This window comes from Bos javanicus, chromosome 8 (assembly GCF_032452875.1).
Source record: "Bos javanicus breed banteng chromosome 8, ARS-OSU_banteng_1.0, whole genome shotgun sequence".
NCBI lineage: Eukaryota > Metazoa > Chordata > Mammalia > Artiodactyla > Bovidae > Bos > Bos javanicus.
In genome coordinates, this window is record NC_083875.1 from 24,847,189 (window position 1) to 24,864,633 (window position 17,445).

Here is a 17,445-nt window from a genome sequence, read left to right on the forward strand (position 1 = left end):
CAGGGCTATTTTTATGCAAATACTATACTATCTTGATACTGTAACCTTATAGTAAGTAAACTTTGTTCTCTTAAAAATCATTTTGGCTATTCTAGATTCTTTCATTTCCATATAAATCTTAGTCTTATCTTGTCACTTCTACAAAAAATTCTTAAATCTTCTAATCAATGAAAATGGAATATCTTTCCATTTATTGATATCTTCTTTAATTACTTTCAGTAGTGCTTTGTACTTTTCATACAAATCATGAACTTCTTTTGTTGCACTAAGTATCTTATTCTGATTCATTCTTTGTGAATGGAATTATTTTCTTAAATTTACTTTTGGATTTCTTGTTGCTAATTTGCAGAAAAACAATTGAGTGCTTCGTATTGCCCTTGCATCCTAAACCTTGCATGAAGTTGTTTTAGTAGTTTTGCATCATGTGTCCAGATGTGTGTGTATTCCTTAAGAATTTCTATGTATAGGATGACGTCATCAGCAAATAGTCTACTTCCCTCCTTTAATTTCTTTAGTTTACAAGTTGTAGTCTTTATCCATTACGTTTGATACTTGTTGAAGATTTTTCATAGGTGCCCTTTATTATATTCAGGAAATTCCCTTCTATTCCTGATGTGCTGAGAGATTTTAATCATGAATGGGTGTTGGATTTTGTCAAGTGATTTTTCTGTATCTGTAAGATGGCCACATAGGTTTTTGTCCTTTATTATGCTACAATAATGTATTATATTAGTTGATTTTTCATATATTAAGTCAACCTTGTATTCCTGGGATAAATCTCACTTGGCTTTTGACTGTAATGATTTTTGTACGTTGCTAAATTTGGTTTCCTAATATCTTAAGAATTTTTTGAATCTATGGTTATGGACAGGGAGGCCTGGTGTGCTTCAGTCCATGGGGTTGCAAAGAGTCAGACGTGACTGACTAACTGAACTGATGGTCATGAGAAATACTGGTTTATAGTTTTCTTATGATGTCTCTGTCTGGCTTCAGTAACAGGAGAATGATGACTTCATAGAATGAGTTAGAAAGTGTTCTCTCTTCTTATGTTTTTGGGGAAGATTTTGAGAAGGATTGTTGTAAAATTTTTTAATGTTTGGTAGAATTCACTAGTAAAGCCACCTGGTCCTGGACTCTTCTTTGTTGAGTGTTTTTGATTACTGGTTTAATCTCTTTACTTATAAACCTGTTCAGATTTTCTAGGTCTTCACAAGTCAATTTTGATCATTTATATGATTTTGGAAATTAGTCCATTTCATCTATGTTATCCTGTTTGTTGGCTTTTAACTACTGATAGTGTTCTTTAACACTTTTTATTTCTGTGAGATTTGATAATAATGTCTCACTTTTACTTCTGATTTTAGTTCCTTGCATCCTCTGTCTTGTTTCTCAAGTTATTATAGCTAAAGATTGGTCAAATTTTTCCAACAACCAAATTTTGATTTTGTTGGTTCTACTTTATTCTATTCTCTATTCCATTTATCTCTGCTCTATTCTTTATTATTTTCTTCCTTCTGCTAGTTTTAGGTTTAGTTTGTACTTCTTTTTCTCTTTCTTTGAGTAACGTTAGGTACAGTTAGGCCATTGACTTGAGAGTTTTCTTTTTCACTGTAGGCTTTTGCAACTATAAATTTCCCTTGAGCACTGCTTTTGCTGCATTCCATAAGTTTGACTATGTTGTGTTTACATTTTTATTTATCTCAAAGTATTTTCTAATTTCCCTTTTGATTTTTTTGATCCCTTAGTTGTTTAGTGTGCTTAGTTTTCACATATTTGTAAAATTTTGTTTTTCTTTTATTATTGATTTCTAGTTTCATTCCACAGTGGTTTTAAAAGATACTTGGTATGATTTTAATCTTTTTAAATGTATGGAGATCTGTTTTGTGGCTTTATGGTATATCCTGGAGAATAAATATTCTCTGAGCACATGAGAAGAATGTGCACTTTACTGTCATTGGATGATGTGTTTTATATATGTCTGTTAGGTCTACTAGTTGGTTTATGGTATTGTTCACGTTCTCTTTATCCTTGTTGATCTCCTCTCTAGATGTTTTTCTACTTCTATTTACAAGGACACTTGTGACTACATTGGGACCACTCAAGTAATCCAGGATATCTTGCCATCTCACTATTAACTTAATCAGAGCTGCAACCTTCCTTTTTCTTTTTAAGGGGACATATTTACCAGTTCCAGGGAAAGGAAGTGAACATAGTTGGGAGACCATTACCGTAGTAACTATCCAGCCTTAGCTTTAATACTTAATATTTAAATACTTAATCTGTAGTTGGCACACTCTCTACCTTTGATATAGGACAGCATTGATTTAGAAACTGGGAAAAGAGCATGCAACTACAATAATATGATGCAAAATATAACATCAAAGTAGCATTTTGAAGAGTTCTAAAATATCAGAATGTGGATATTATTCTGTCATAATAAAAAGGGGCTTAACTTCTAGGACAGTAGAAATTAGACTAGGAAAGTATAATGTATTTGTTGAATTGAATGTATTTAAATGTGACTTGGTAAAAGGTTTTACATGGGGAAATCATTTTTCTTCTGCATTTTCACCCACAAATATTTCTGGGTTTTTTTGAAGGACATAGATTTGAATCAGAATTATACTTTTGGCCTCTAGATATGAGTTTTATAGTATACTTTTAATTTTTAATAATAATAGTTATGGACCTAATCATGCGTATGTCACACAATATAAGCTTCATGGTGGGCAGATTTTATAAGTGAGGAGTTATATTTTCCACTGAAGTCTTTGTAACTGAAATTTAAAAAAAAATATTGATTCATCTATTTGTGTTACTCACATTATGTCCAGCTTGAAAAGACCTTGATCTGACTTATATTCAATTAAGTTTTACGGCTTTGTACTCCAAAGCCAAACCATAACCATAAACTTAGAAGAAAAGTTATGGCTGAAAGAGAGAGCATCGCAACATGTTAACTGCCCTCTTTCCATCACTTAGAAGTCTCTAGTTGTGAGCCAGGAAGTTTCTGAACAGTAAATTTAATGTTGAGTGTTGAGCTCCTTTGTTAGACTTTATTTTAAAGTCTTTGTTTACCAAAATGAGAAATTTTGAAGGGTAACCACAAAGTGCAATGGAAAGTAACATGGGAATAATTTTGATAAGCTACTAGAGTACAGTCTGATGATGTGGTTTTGTATCCTGGTTCTGATGCTTGCAATTTACAGAACCTTGGGGGAGTCAAATAATCTCTTTAAGTCTCAGTTTTCTCATATGTAAGATGAGGATAATAATATCCGCCTCAGACAGTTTGAAGAGTTATGAGAACATGTTCTGAACACTGTCAAATACCAAATAAATGAAATGGATCATCATTCCTCTCAAATGAAAGCAAACAAACAAACAACTTCAACTTTAATGGTATTAATGGAATTACACATATGTGAATTGTCATCATTGAGGATGAATATATTCTGTGGGAATAGGAACTCCATCTGAGAATACAATGAGTTTCAGATGTCTGGATTAGGAGGCTAATGGGACAAATGCAAACATTATATCCATTTATCTCCATGTGAGCCTGTGAGATTTCTCTCTACTTTTTAACCACAGTCCCAACTATGATCAGCTATCTCACAAGTCACTGATATCTGGTTAGGAAAGACTGGATAGGCAAATCTACGCCTACTACTGAAGACAGGAGCTAAAAACACAAGTTCCTTTATGGATGGGTTATACGTGCAAAGTTCATGCTAGTAAAGTACTTTGTCAGGTACACGGAAACAGTCGGGTTGGACCACTAATGTTTATAACTAATTATTAAATACTTTATAAATGGTAAAGACTGTAATATTCTCAAATTTAGTCTTTTAGAAACGACAGCATTAAAAATAGCATGAGTGATTTAGAGGGACATTATTGAGAATCTGAACCTTCTGGCTTGACATATACATGCCTGATAGAATTAACTTGTCTTTTAGTAGAATGCTTCAGATGTGGTAAAAAGAGAAATGACACAATCCCTGTCATAGTTAACAAAAAACTACATAGAGGAATATTTCTTTTTTTATGATTGAGGGCATTGTGACTAAATTAACACACGTATCGGTGGGGAAAAGGGCAACATTAATCAGACTTGCTGACTATCCTATGTACTGTATCTGCTATGAGTATATATACTCATGTAACTCAACACTTCATTCTGTCTCCTCACTGTGACAGGATTTCATCAGTCTTGGCCACTCACGGCACATATTCTGTATTGTGCAACTGGAGATCTCAATGCAGTCGCTCAGCTTGTGCCCCACAGGAGCTGGCTCTGTTCTCTGGAGACCTACACCAGACTGAGGCAGCCTAAGAGCAGCAAAAGGTTCCAACTGTGAGGATTCCATTCAGGACAATGGAGAAGAGGTTAGGAGAGGACAGTACCAAACCCCTTATGCGTATGCAGCACTGCTGCTGCTGCTAAGTGGCTTCAGTCGTGTCCGACTCTGTGCGACCCCATAGACGGCAGCCCACCAGGCTCCCCCGTCCCTGGGATTCTCCAGGCAAGAACACTGGAGTGGGTTGCCATTTCCTTCTCCAATGCATGAAAGTGAAAAGTGAAAGGGAAGTTGCTCAGTCATGTCTGACTCTTCGCGACCCCATGGACTGCAGCCCACCAGGCTCCTCCGTCCATGGGATTGTCCAGGCAAGGGTACTGGAGTGGGGAGCCGTTGCCTTCCTTATGCAGCACTAGAAGGAAAGAAAGAGTTTTTACAAGGAATTGGAAAGAGCCAATGTGACTGGAGAAAACTCAGGTGGGAGGAAAAAGACTGGAAATGGAAACCAGAGCAAGGAAATAAAGTAAAATAGAGTAAAAAGTAAAGCGAGCAAAAGGTAGGAAAAAACAAAATGCCCCCAAAGTTGTTGTCTCCTCAGAATTCTTTTTATGCTCCTCTATTGTGACGCCTTCACAATGTGTTAGAATTCCTTGGTTATAATATATCTTTCTGTCATCTCTCTAGGATGTGAGTGCCAGGAGGGCAAGGAAGTGACCAACAGGTAACTATTTCTAGGACAGAAGGACAAAAGGCAGGGGGTTGGTTTATAGGGAACTATAGTAAGGAAGGAAAATCTCAAGGCAAGAGGACAATGAAATTTAGCAGAAATTAACAACCCCTGATCATGGACTAGGATGATATATGAGAGACAAGATGGCTATCAAGAATGGGAAAGCCTCTCTCGCTCTGATTTGCCATTACTTGTTCTGTTTCAGACCTTTCATATCCAGTGAAACACAAATGCTGAGTTCCTGGGTTTTTTTCTTTTCGTTTTTTTTTTAAAGAGTAGAGGTAGTTAGGGAGGATGGAATCCATATGTTTCTGATTCATTTACACAAATCTCATTGAAATTCAGCTCAGAGTTGGGCGATTGAATGTCATATATGCGGATGCACAGCATAGTAATCATTTTAAGTCATTTTTGACGCTCCAGGAAGTCTCCAAGAATAAGCAATATGAAGCTCCAAAGGCCTACCAGCACAGTCTGAAAGGGAAAGCCAGAAATAACTGAAAGGAGTCTACATTTCCAAACTCAACAGTCTGCCATCAAGAATCTAAAGACTTTTTTTTTTTTTTTTTATGATGCCCAGGGGCCCTGGAAATGGCAGTCAGAACATAATTCGGAACTAAGTAAAGCTCTCACCAGCAAATGTTACAAAGGAGAGAGAACTAAAGATTAAACAAAATCTAAATGGAGGAGAGAATGAGGCTCTATCTTAAAGTAATTGGAAGTGAATGAAACAAGTAAAAACAAAAACAGGATGGGGAACACATGTATACCTGCGGTGGATTTATTTTGATATTTGGCAAAACTAATACAATTATGTAAAGTTTAAAAATAAAATTAAATTAAAAAATAAAAATAAAACAAAAACAGAAAAAACTTGGAAAAAAGGAAGATCAAGGAGTTGGAAACAAACCCAGCCTTTAAAGAATGAAGTTTCACAACTCAGTGTTGTAAAGTACGATGGCTCCTTATTTCAGTGCCTTTATTCTATTTTACATGCTGATTCAGACACAGCCAATGCAGAGACTCACTTTCCATTACCCCCCAAAAAGGAGACAGAGAATGTCTTTGCTGTCTAATGGCTTCCATTTTGATTAGGGGAGAAAAGGCCATAAACTAATTAAAGGGAAGATTTAAGGATGAGTTGGGATTCTCATTTGAGCAATCGCAAAAGTGGTTGTTATAAACTTAAAGTTTATTTGCCCCATAATTCTTATGTAGAAGCCCTAACCCTGATGCGATGGTATTTGAAAGTGGAGCCTTTGGGAGGCCATGATGAGATTACGGTCCTTATAAGTAGAGGAAGAGACTAAACTGACTCTCTCTACAGTACATGAGGGCACAGTGAGAAGGCGACCATCTGAAAGCCAGGAAAGTGATCCTGACCAGAACCTGACCATGCTGGCACTCTGATCTTAGGCTTTCAGCCTCCAGAAATGAGGGAAATAAATTTTTGTTGTTTATGCAAACGCAGTCTAAGGTATTTTGTTATGGCAGCTTGAGCTTACTAAGACAGTGATGATTTACTGAGTGATTATTTACTGAGTGAAGAAAGAGTGGATGTTATATGTTTGAAACGGCTGATGTTACAGAAAGAAATCATTTCTGTAACATGGAGATGTTACAGAAATGATTGCTTATACACATCTGGGTACCATCAACATTTTGATTCAATGATACCAAAACCATGAGAGTAGTTGAAAACTTCAAATAATAATAGCTAATATATAGTAAATACTTCAGTATGCCAGGAACACATCAAGTGCTTTGTCTCATTAATCCTTACAATATAGCCCTGTGAACTAGGGACAATTGCTATCCTGAGTTTACATATGAGAAAACAGGGGATTAAAGGTACCTTCTCAGTGAAACTGAATCATTGAAATGACCACATACAGTGACAGTAAGGGTCCCCTAATGAATGATGGAAAGCCCTGCCTCCCATACTCAGAGCTTAAAACCAGCTGTCTAGTGTTTCACTCCAAAGTATTAGCAGATACTTCAAGATCACCATAAATTTCAGAAATACTTCAAAATAAAATATGAAGGCCAAGGCAAGTAAAGAGGGGTGGGAAATTAAAAAAAGAAAAAGAAACCCACCATGTCAGAGAATGCCTTTGTCTTAATTTATGGCTCAGGTTATGGTAACTTGTAGGAGAATTTCAACATATGCTTCACTATAATGATTCTATTGCAGTTGTTGGCAAAACTGTTCTATATGCGTCTATTATGTCAAGTTTTTAAATCATTGTTCAGTTTGTTAACTATGTTCTTCACATTTTCTCTATCTATACTGATTTGTTGTCTGTTTTACCACTTACTCAGATATGTAAATGTCCTGATGTTGTGATAACTGTCTGTTTCTTCTTATACTTCTGTCCGTTTTCCTCTATATGCTCTAAAGGTTTTACATAATATATAAAAATTTAGACTGGTTTTTAAGTCTGATAAAACTTTATCATTATAGAATATCCCTCCTTATTTTTAATAAAACTTTTTTGCTTGGTATTATTATCATTGTTATTTTAGTTAGTATTTGCCATCCAAATAACTTTTCTTTCTATCCTCTTATATTTAACCTTTTTCTATCCTTTTACATTTAAATTATCTCTGTCCTGTTTTCTATGTGTCACTTGAAACAGCATATTGTTAGTTTTAGGTTGTTAGCCAGTCTGATAATTTTTTAGTTGGTACATTTAGTCCATTTACATTTAATAGAATTAGGGACACTCAGAGAAGGCAATGGCACCCCACTCCAGTACTCTTGCATGGAAAATCCCATGGATGGTGGAGGCTAGTAGGCTGCAGTCCATGGGGTCGCTAAGAGTTGGACACCGCTGAGCGACTTTACTTTCACTTTTCCTTTCATGCATTGGAAAAGGAAATGGCACACCACTCCAGTGTTCTTGCCTGGAGAGTCCCAGGGACAGGGGAGCCTGGTGGGCTGCCGTCCATGGGGTCGCACAGAGTCGGACATGACTGAAGCGACTTAGCTGCAGCAGGGGCTTAAATCTATTATATTACTATGTGCTTTCCAATAATTCTTGTTTTTTAAAGTCAATCTTTCCTTTTCTTCCCTTATTCTGATTATATAATTTTTCCCATTTTTCTTGTTAATTTGAAAGTCATATAATATTTTTATTATCCTTTAGTTCAAGTTGTTATTCGCCTCTTTTCAATATCTGTATCACTACAATAAACAGCAAAATACCAAGCAAATGAACAGCTTACACCTTTTATCAGTTGCATCACAGCCTGTATATTGTCAATAAAAAATTTAAGTCAGACTATCTTATGTGGGTTCCAAAACTTATCCTGGACAATGTATTTACTTTCTTCAGTTTTTTCACTTGTGCAATGAGGTGAATATACCATTATAAGCTTAAACTGTAATAAATTTATGGGCTTGAAGATAAAGTGATATAATGTTGAAAAGCACTAAATACAGATTCTAATACATGGTAACCATTGGGTTTCTATTATGCCTTTCTTTTTCTAGGCTATACCTTGACCAGATTAAAGACAATACTCTGGAATCTTAGAGTCAAGTAGACTTGGAAAGTCAAATTATTTTGTGAATGGCTAGCCTTATTTTATATTGATTCAATTATCTTCAGATTCAAAGAGGGACAGTTCTGGTGCTGGAACCAAGTTGCGTGTGTGCGTGCACATGCATATATGGGTATACGCTTATGTTAGTTTCTGGCCTGTGGATACCAGGTGTGTCCCCTGTCCCTTCCCTGCTCTGCTCAGTTCAGCAGGGTGACTGAGACCTGAAGGTTGTATTTCCCAGTGTCCCCTGTAAGCTGGGTTCTTGCTAAGTTTGGCCAATGGGTCACTCTAGTGAGACTGTAGGCAGAAGAAGCCATGGTGTTTTCCCCTTGTCTCTGTATCTGTGGCCATCTTTCCAGCTGGCTGTTTCCATTTTATTGCTCCAATTTCCTCTGAACAGATGCAGTACATTTCTAGCTTCCACTTAGTGACTTCTGATTCTGGTTGAGTTTTTAAAATCCTTCCAGTTTAGGATGGTAATTCTTTCTGATGTCGCTAATCTCTCATGTATCCCATCATCTTTGTAACCAGTCACCTGGATTAAATGCCTTCTTGTATAAATACTTAGGTGGCTTCTGTTTCCCTTGTTGGACCACGATTGAAACCATGTGAGTGATTGTGTGTGTGTGTGTGTGGTGGTGGCGGGGGGTGGGGGTTGGGGAGAAAGGAAGGGAAAGAAGGAAGGAGGGAGAGACAAAGAAAGTGAGAGAGATTGATCATGTTTAGGAATGAATTAGAGTCACCCACTTTAGTGACTGTGGTTTCCTATACACTGCCAAAAATATTATAGCTGCTAAACTACGAGCTAGCAAGATCTCCAAGGGAAAAAAATCGTTGGAGTCACTGAACGACTTAATATACCTACTCAGTGACTGTGACATTCTGAATTATATGGGCATTTTCATAGGTGTTCAAACGTATAGTTGTTGACTGATTGATATGATACTTTTGGAACAATAGCTATTATAAAAGTACAAAACAGAAAATAATCCATTTCATGCTTAGACTATATCCTTTTTTTTCCTGAAAGACAATAGAGTGTGCTGTCCATCTCAATAAGTTTTATATTGCTAGATAAATCCCAGGAAAATCCTTGCCACATACAGTTATTCTTAACCATGATACCTGTCCTCTAAATGGGATAGAAGGTTCCAATATTCACCCAATACCCAGGATTGTTGATAAACTACCCTCAAAGAGTTAAAAATAGGACCGGAAGGAAGCATCCTAGGCCTAAATTATTCTGGGAGAATTTGTAAACCTTGGTTTCACTACTTATAAAATTCTTTCACATGAGAAATAGAGATCCTTATTTAAAGAAAAAATACTAAAAGGAATTATATTAGAAAATTCTTTTTTTTTCTTCCCCTTTTAGTATCTGGATAGTTCTATCAATTGGTATTTCCAGCTGAAGCCATACTCTTATTTGTCTTGGTGCCTGTTTCAGATTTTCACTTCCTTGTTTTGAATGTTGACTCCCTTAATTACTTTGTTATTCATTTGCCAATTTAGTCTGTAAAACTTGAAGCAATCTCTCTTCATAATATCCCCTTTGGCACATCATTGGCTTGTGCTGCTTTCTCTCAATCTAGGCCAATGTAGAAAAGTCTTGTCACCAATGAACAAAGATCTTAGCAATAGACTTGATTAACATCAGCATGGGCTCTGTGCTTCAGATGCTTAAAAGGCAAACATCTATAATATTGCTTCCACATTTGAATTGCCAAGCAAATTATGTGCATTCAAAAGGGATAAACTAAGAATGTTGCAAAGTGTTTCAAAATTAACAAATATTGACTGAGCATCTACTATGTGCCAAGCACTGTGCTATGCATTCCAAGGTTATAATAGCTAAACTCACAATTTGATGGGGATTATATTTAAACAACTTATTTAAAGCCTTTTGTGTTATTCGTGGCATATAGTGGTGCTCAATACATGGCAGTTATTGCTAATAATCTGGGAATGTACATCCCGATTCTGGGTTTTCCCTGCTGTAAAGAATCAAGCTTCCTTAGTGGCTCGGATGTTAAAGAATTGGCCTGCAATGCAGGAGACATGTGTTCAGTCCCTGTGTCAGAAGGATTTCCTGGAGAAGGGAATGGCTACCCACTCCAGTATGCTTGCCTGGAAAATTCCATGGACGGAGAAGCCTGGCAGGCTATAGTTTATGGAGTTGCAAAAAGTTGGACTCTACTGAGCGACCAACACACAAGGAATCAAGCAGGGATAAATATACAATCCACTTGATCCTTCCCCTGTCTATGTTCTTTTCCCATATTATGCACTCTAGCCTAACTCCTAACTACCAGCCTATCTACTTATATATTCATATTATTATCATCTTCCAATGGCTCAGTGGTAAAGAATCCACCTGCAATGCAGGAAATGGAGGAGATGCAGCTTCGATCCCTGGGTCAGGAAGATCCCCTGGAGAAGGGAATGGCAGCCCACTTCAGTATTCTTTCCTGGAAAACTCTGTGGATGGAAAAGCCTAGTGGACTACAGTCCAAAGAGTCACAAAGAGTCGGACAGGACTGAGTGACTGATCACCTATAATTTGTTCATTGATCACACACAACTTACCTATTTACTGTAATCTTGGTTCCAGTTACTGCTTTTGGCCCCCTTATCTTAATAATGATAATAGCTAACATCTAACCTGATTTTTCACTCTTGCAATATGCTTTGCTAAGCACTTCCTAAAGATCATCTCGCAGGATGCTATGCAATAGGATAATCCCATAATCCTAGATAAGGAAGATGTTGTTCTGAACTTCAGTCTTCCTTGATAGACTCCTGCTGAATATGACCCCCTCCCAAGCTCTAGTGTCACAAACTAGAATTACATAATAAAGGACAGGAACAGCAATCCCCTAAGAAACAAAGGCTCCCTAAGTGATCTTCCTGGTTGTTCCACATGGAGACTGGAATTAGAAATTAAAAAACAAAGAGTCCTAGGTTTTAAGAGAAAGTAGATAGACGGGATAATAGCCTGCAAATTTACTGTGAAGAAACACTTTTAAGGAGAGAGAACTTTGCTTGAAAAAACTGCAAGGTAGTAAGTGAGATCAAATAGCAAATGAGATTCTCTGAGGATAGGAGATGAGTAGCTTGTGAATTCTCTTCTTCTTTCTAAAGGTTGTCTAAGCTTGGTTATAATTCTTTGGGTGTTCTATTTTCCCTTTACCATTCCCCCTTGATTACCATGCAGTACTTGCTCAAGCTGTAACCAAGTAAACCCTGAACAGCATTCTCAGCAGGGAAAATGTTGTTTCTGTCCCAGTGGACATATGGCTTCAAGACAAAGATGGGTTCAATTTGCATTTCTGTTGACAACCAATTTCAAGTGCCCATGAAAAAGCCTTTGATGCTACCATTCTGGCCAAAGGTTTGGCTTTGTCCACCTAAGTATTTCCTTGCTCTGTGACTTACAGTCTCCAGATGCAATGGGGAAATCTGCTGGGTCAGCCTGTTCCTTTCCTTTCCTTTCCTTTCCTTTCTTCTCTTTTTCCAAAGAATTAGCAGATGCAACAAGCCTCTCAACAAGTGATGAGACACTTCCTGGCCACTCCACGCAGTGGGCACTTGCCTTTCCTCCTTCCTTTAGGTCACTCATCCTCAGTGACTTGGCTCTAAAAATGGCTGTGAGTTAACACCATGAAAGATGCCTTACAGATAAAACAAAAGGGAAAATATTTCCCTTGCCAAAATTCTCAGGAAAGGAGAGCTGTCAGTGTTGGGAAGGATTTGATAAGATGACACCTGGGAGCCTGTCTAGCCTGGGGTTAAGAAGATCTGTTGCTTGCTAAGCCCCAGGCCCTTTGTACAAGCTCTTCTATATATGGAGAGCATGACTCCAAGGCCAGGCTACCAGGTTCGCCTATTACTCAATGTCTGTGACCTCAGTCAAGTTTTTAACCTCTTATGCCTTGATATCCTCACCTATACAATTAGACATAATGATGATAGCTCCATCCTAGGGCTGTAGGGAGAATAAAATAAACACATATGTAAAGTAAGCAGAACAGTGTTGGCACATAAGAGTAGCATGTAAATGTTCCCTTTTTATGACTTACTTATTGAAAAAGCAAGAGAGTTCCAGAAAAACATCTATTTCTGCTTTATTGACTATGCCAAAGCCTTTGACTATGTGGATCACAATAAACTGTGGAAAATTTTGAAAGAGATGGGAATACCAGACCACCTCACCTGCCTCTTGAGAAATCTGTATGCAGGTCAGGAAGCAACAGTTAGAACTGGACATGGAACAACAGACTGGTTCCAAATAGGAAAAGGAGTACATCAAGGCTGTATATTGTCACCCTGCTTATTTAACTTATATGCAGAGTACATCATGAGAAATGCTGGACTGGAGGAAGCACAAGCTGGAATCAAGATTGCCGGGAGAAATATCAATAACCTCAAATATGCAGATGACACCACCCTTATGGCAGAAAGTGAAGAGGAACTAAAGAGCCTCTTGCTGAAAGTGAAAGAGGGGAGTGAAAAAGTTGGCTCAAAGCTCAACATTCAGAAAACTAAGATTATGGCATCTGGTCCCATCACTTCATGGGAAATAGATGGGAAAGCAGTAGAAACAGTGTCAGATTTTGTTTTTTCTGGGCTCCAAAATCACTGCAGATGGTGACTGCAGCCATGAAATTAAAAGACGCTTACTCTTTGGAAGGAAAGCTATGACCAACCTAGACAGCATATTCAAAAGCAGAGACATTACTTTGCCAACAAAGGTCTGTCTAGTCAAGGCTATGGTTTTTCCAGTGGTCAAGTATGGATGTGAGAGTTGGACTGTGAAGAAAGCTGAGTGCCAAAGAATTGATGCTTTTGAACTGTGGTGTTGGAGAAGACTCTTGAGAGTCCCTTGGACTGCAAGGAGATCCAACCAGTCCATTCTGAAGGAGATCAGCCCTGGGATTTCTTTGGAAGGAATGATGCTAAAGCTGAAACTCCAATACTTTGGCCACCTGATGCGAAGAGTTGACTCATTGGAAAAGACTCTGATGCTGGGAGGGATTGGGGGCAGGAGGAAAAGGGGACGACAGAGGATGAGATGGCTGGATGGCATCACCGACTCAATGAACGTAAGTTTGAGTGAACTCCGGGAGTTGGTGGTGGACAGGGAGGCCTGGAGTGGTGCAATTCATGGGGTCACAAAGAGTCAGACACAACTGAGCGACTGAACTGAACTGAGCCTTGTTAATCTTCATCCTTCCTCCCTTTGAATTTCAGCTTATGTGTCACTTTTTAAGGGAAATTTCTCCACCTCACTTTGCTACATGTTCTCAGAGAAATCTGTTCTTCTTTCCCAATCACAGGTTTATAAATGTAATCACTTGGTGTGTGTGTCTGTCTTCTCCACTGGGCTGTGCCCTTCCTTTGATCATTGTATACCCAGTGACTGGCACAGACTCTAGCACATAGTAGATGCTCAATAAATTTTTGCCAAATGCATGAGTGAGTGACCCCCACACAGACACATTTAGAGCAACTAAATCAGTAAGTTTGTATATAATTCAACAAAAATATACTGAGCACTCACTCTGTACCAGACCTTGTGCTATTAATCAATTGTTAGGCAGAGGTAGAAAAGATGGTTCTTGATCTCAAGAAGCCCTAGTCAGAGGTCAACAGCCAAGCATAAGACAAATCACAGCACAGCAAGATGAAGCTTACATCAGCCACGTGCAAGTCTAACAATGACCAGTTTATGAGTTGCTGTGGTGATTTTGGCTTCCCTAGAGATTATAGAAGCCCAATGAGTTAGTAGTAGCTGTATGCATGGTGGCATCAAGACAGACAAGTAAATAAAATAGGATAATCAGAAGAATTCTGATTGTGCAGTAGAAAAGAATCATTTGCATTTCTTTGGCACTTTGTCCAGTCCTACATGGAAGAAGCAGTACGTCCTCCAGGCCTCAGTCCTCAAGGCTTAGGCCACTTTGGTTTCCATTGTCCCTTCAGGGACCTTAGTTCTAGGGATTGTAGTATTTAACTATAGACTCTGAAAGTTCTCTCTAGCATTTCTCCCAGAAGGCTCAAACGTCCTTATACAAGTGGAACCCCTGATTCCTTCTCAATATCCCAGAGCTCCACAGGAAGCAAACTTAATTCAGATTTTTCTTGGGACACTCTTTCCCCCCCACTCCCCCCCCCCATTTTTATAGGAGTATAGTTGATTTACAAGGTGTTAGTTTCAGGTGTATAGTAAAGTGATTCAGTTATACATATACATACATCCACTCTTTTTCAGATTACTTTCCCATATAGGCCCTGACAGAGCACTGAGTAGAGGTCCCTGTATTATACACAGCAGGTTCTTGTTAGTTACCTATTTTATATAAAGTAGTATGTAAATGTCAGTTGGGCTTCCCAGGTGGTGTCAGTGGTAAAGAATCTGCCTCCTAATGCAGGAGACATAAGAGATGCTGGTTCAAACCCTGGGTCAGGAAGATCCCCTGGAGGAGGGCATGGAAATTCATTCCAGTATTCTTGCCTGGAGAATCCCATGGACAGAGGAGTCCGGCAGGCTACAGTCCCTAGGGTCAGAAAGAGTCAGACACGACTGAAGCGACAGCATGCATGCATGCATGCATGCAGGTATGTCCGTCTCTTGGGACACTCTTTAAATGAAACTGTTCTTGTCCTTTCCCCAATACCAGGAGTTTCTACCTTCTTGTCGCTGTTCACTATATAAATATACTTAGAGGCTGCCTTCTAGAAAGTGCTGGACTAATGGTAGGTTGGAGATGTCTAGAGCTGTGCCCTCTTGACCCTAACCAAGCCTGCCACAGTCCTTCCACCAGGGACAATGCACCTCTCAGCACCACACTCACCAGGCCAGGAAGCATCAAACAAATGCCTGAGACCACAGGCTCTCCACTCTAAGTGCCAGACTCCCCTTCTTTGTCTCATCACTGTTCTCAGAGCTGCTGTGTCCGAAGTGCAGTCTGGCACCTGAGGGGGATTGGTGGCGGGCGCGGTTGGTCTCGGCAGACAGCCTACCTGTCAAGGGCTTCTGGGATTAGAAGTGCCCATTGCCAACACACCCTCTGCAAGAACTTGACGAGTGGGCATCCAGCCAAGAGGCAGAGCTCAAAGCCCTTCTGTGCATGTGCTTCTCAGACCCCCAACTGGCTACTTAGCCATTTGGCCAGATCCCAACTCTTCCAGCAGTGCTTTTGAGCCCCACCCCATCTTTGGCTTGGCTGGATTGAGCACACCCACTATCAGATACTATCAATTTTCCTTCATATGTATGAGGTTGACTCAAAGCCGTGTGTTGGGTTGGGTCCATGTCTTTCCTCTACCCTCACTGCCCCCTCTGATTTTGATGATACAAGGCTGGTTTTGTTCTTTTGAAACAAAGACTCTGTTCTGGGTGGATGTTCCAAGTCAGAAAGCCTGGTTGTGTTTATCCCAGGCCATTGGCTGGGCATTCACATGCTTTTTGTATTTGGTAAGTGACAGTATTTGCAAAAGCTGATTGCCACAGCAGGCGGAACAGAGACAAGACTAGCGAAAACATGTGTCGGTAACATATGCTGTAGCCTTTTCTTCTTTGCTCGGAGGACTGACACTTCCTACAGGAAGAAGTAATTATTTTGCATGTGCATAGATTACACTGGAATGAAAATGAGTGGGGAGGCGTTGTTGCTGTATACATGAAAGAAGAGATAACTTTCTTTCCCTTTTTCTCTCTCTTTTTCACACACACCACTCAGCTCATGTGCATGTATACAGGTTAACTTGCCTGACTTTTAGACTTTACTTCTTTTAAAAACGGAGAAGGCAATGGCACCCCACTCCAGTACTCTTGCCTGGAAAATCCCATGGATGGAGAGCCTGGTGGGCTGTAGTCCATGGGGTCGCTAAGAGTCGGACACGACTGAGCGACTTCACTTTCACTTTTCTTTTAAAAAACTAAGTGTTCTAAAAATTCAACGCCTATTATTAGCAGAGAGGCCTCTTGTAAAATGAAGAACGAAAGCACTACCTTGAGGGTGTTAAGCAAGCCTGTGCTCAAGTCCTCCAGTTGTATAGCCCATGCGACCCACAGAAAATGACTTAACTCTTAGACTTCATCTGACACCTGTGGACAAAAGGCCTAACTCTCAGGTTGTTGTGAGGATTCAGTCACATGGGGTATGTGGAAAGTACCTCAAGTAGGCTGTAAGTAGTATTCCCTCCCTGGGTCAGCTTGCCAGGTGGGACACCAGCTGTCAACAGCCCCGATGGATGACTTGACTCACCTCTCCATGATCAAGTGGAAGCTGTGGGGAACTCTGGACAATCCCAGAGAGTTCTGGAACTACCCAACTTACTTGATATATTTTCCTGCAGGCACAAAGGACAAGTCTGACAGTGGAACTCACGGAAGCAGTCCCAAATGGAACAAAGATTCTTGTACTTGAAGCCATGCTCGCCTCGGTCATTTGGTGGAAGTTCAAAAGAACCGGGTGACGCACATTGGGATGGAGCTGGCAAGGCTCTCTTTCGTCTTGCTGTAAGCTCAGAAGTCCTGGCAACAAAACGGCCAGCGTTCGATTCATTGTATTCCATCTTAACCAACCCTCTTTCCCACCCTAAACCTGGAATCATTCTACACTGTATGTATTAGCATGAGTTTCTCCGCTGCTTTTCACATTCCTCAGAGCAAAAATTGCTCTCAAACTTCTCACACATACCTGCTTTTGTTCTATTTAGCACCATGATTTCTCTAAAATAACAACAACAACAACAAAATGTTCCATCATTCTTGACTTAGATTCATAAGATGGTGAGTGTTGAGTAAATCTTGACTGCATGCATGAGGATCACTTACAGTTACGAAGGGCATGCTTT

General features: G+C 39.3%; 1 long non-coding RNA gene across 3 annotated transcripts in view; it reads left to right on the forward strand.

The window, feature by feature from the left end:
* Positions 1-17,206, forward strand: part of LOC133252551 (uncharacterized) — a 39,533-nt gene extending 22,327 nt beyond the window's left edge. The window contains exons 4-6 of one of the 3 annotated variants that reach the window (XR_009737970.1): positions 4,204-4,392; positions 4,989-5,025; positions 16,945-17,206. This is a non-coding gene — a long non-coding RNA (uncharacterized LOC133252551). Of the gene's footprint in view, positions 1-4,203; positions 4,393-4,988; positions 5,026-6,361; positions 6,501-16,944 lie in introns of those variants that run through there. The other 2 variants (XR_009737969.1, XR_009737968.1) reach the window with 2 other exon arrangements.
* The last annotated feature ends 239 nt before the right edge of the window (positions 17,207-17,445 follow it).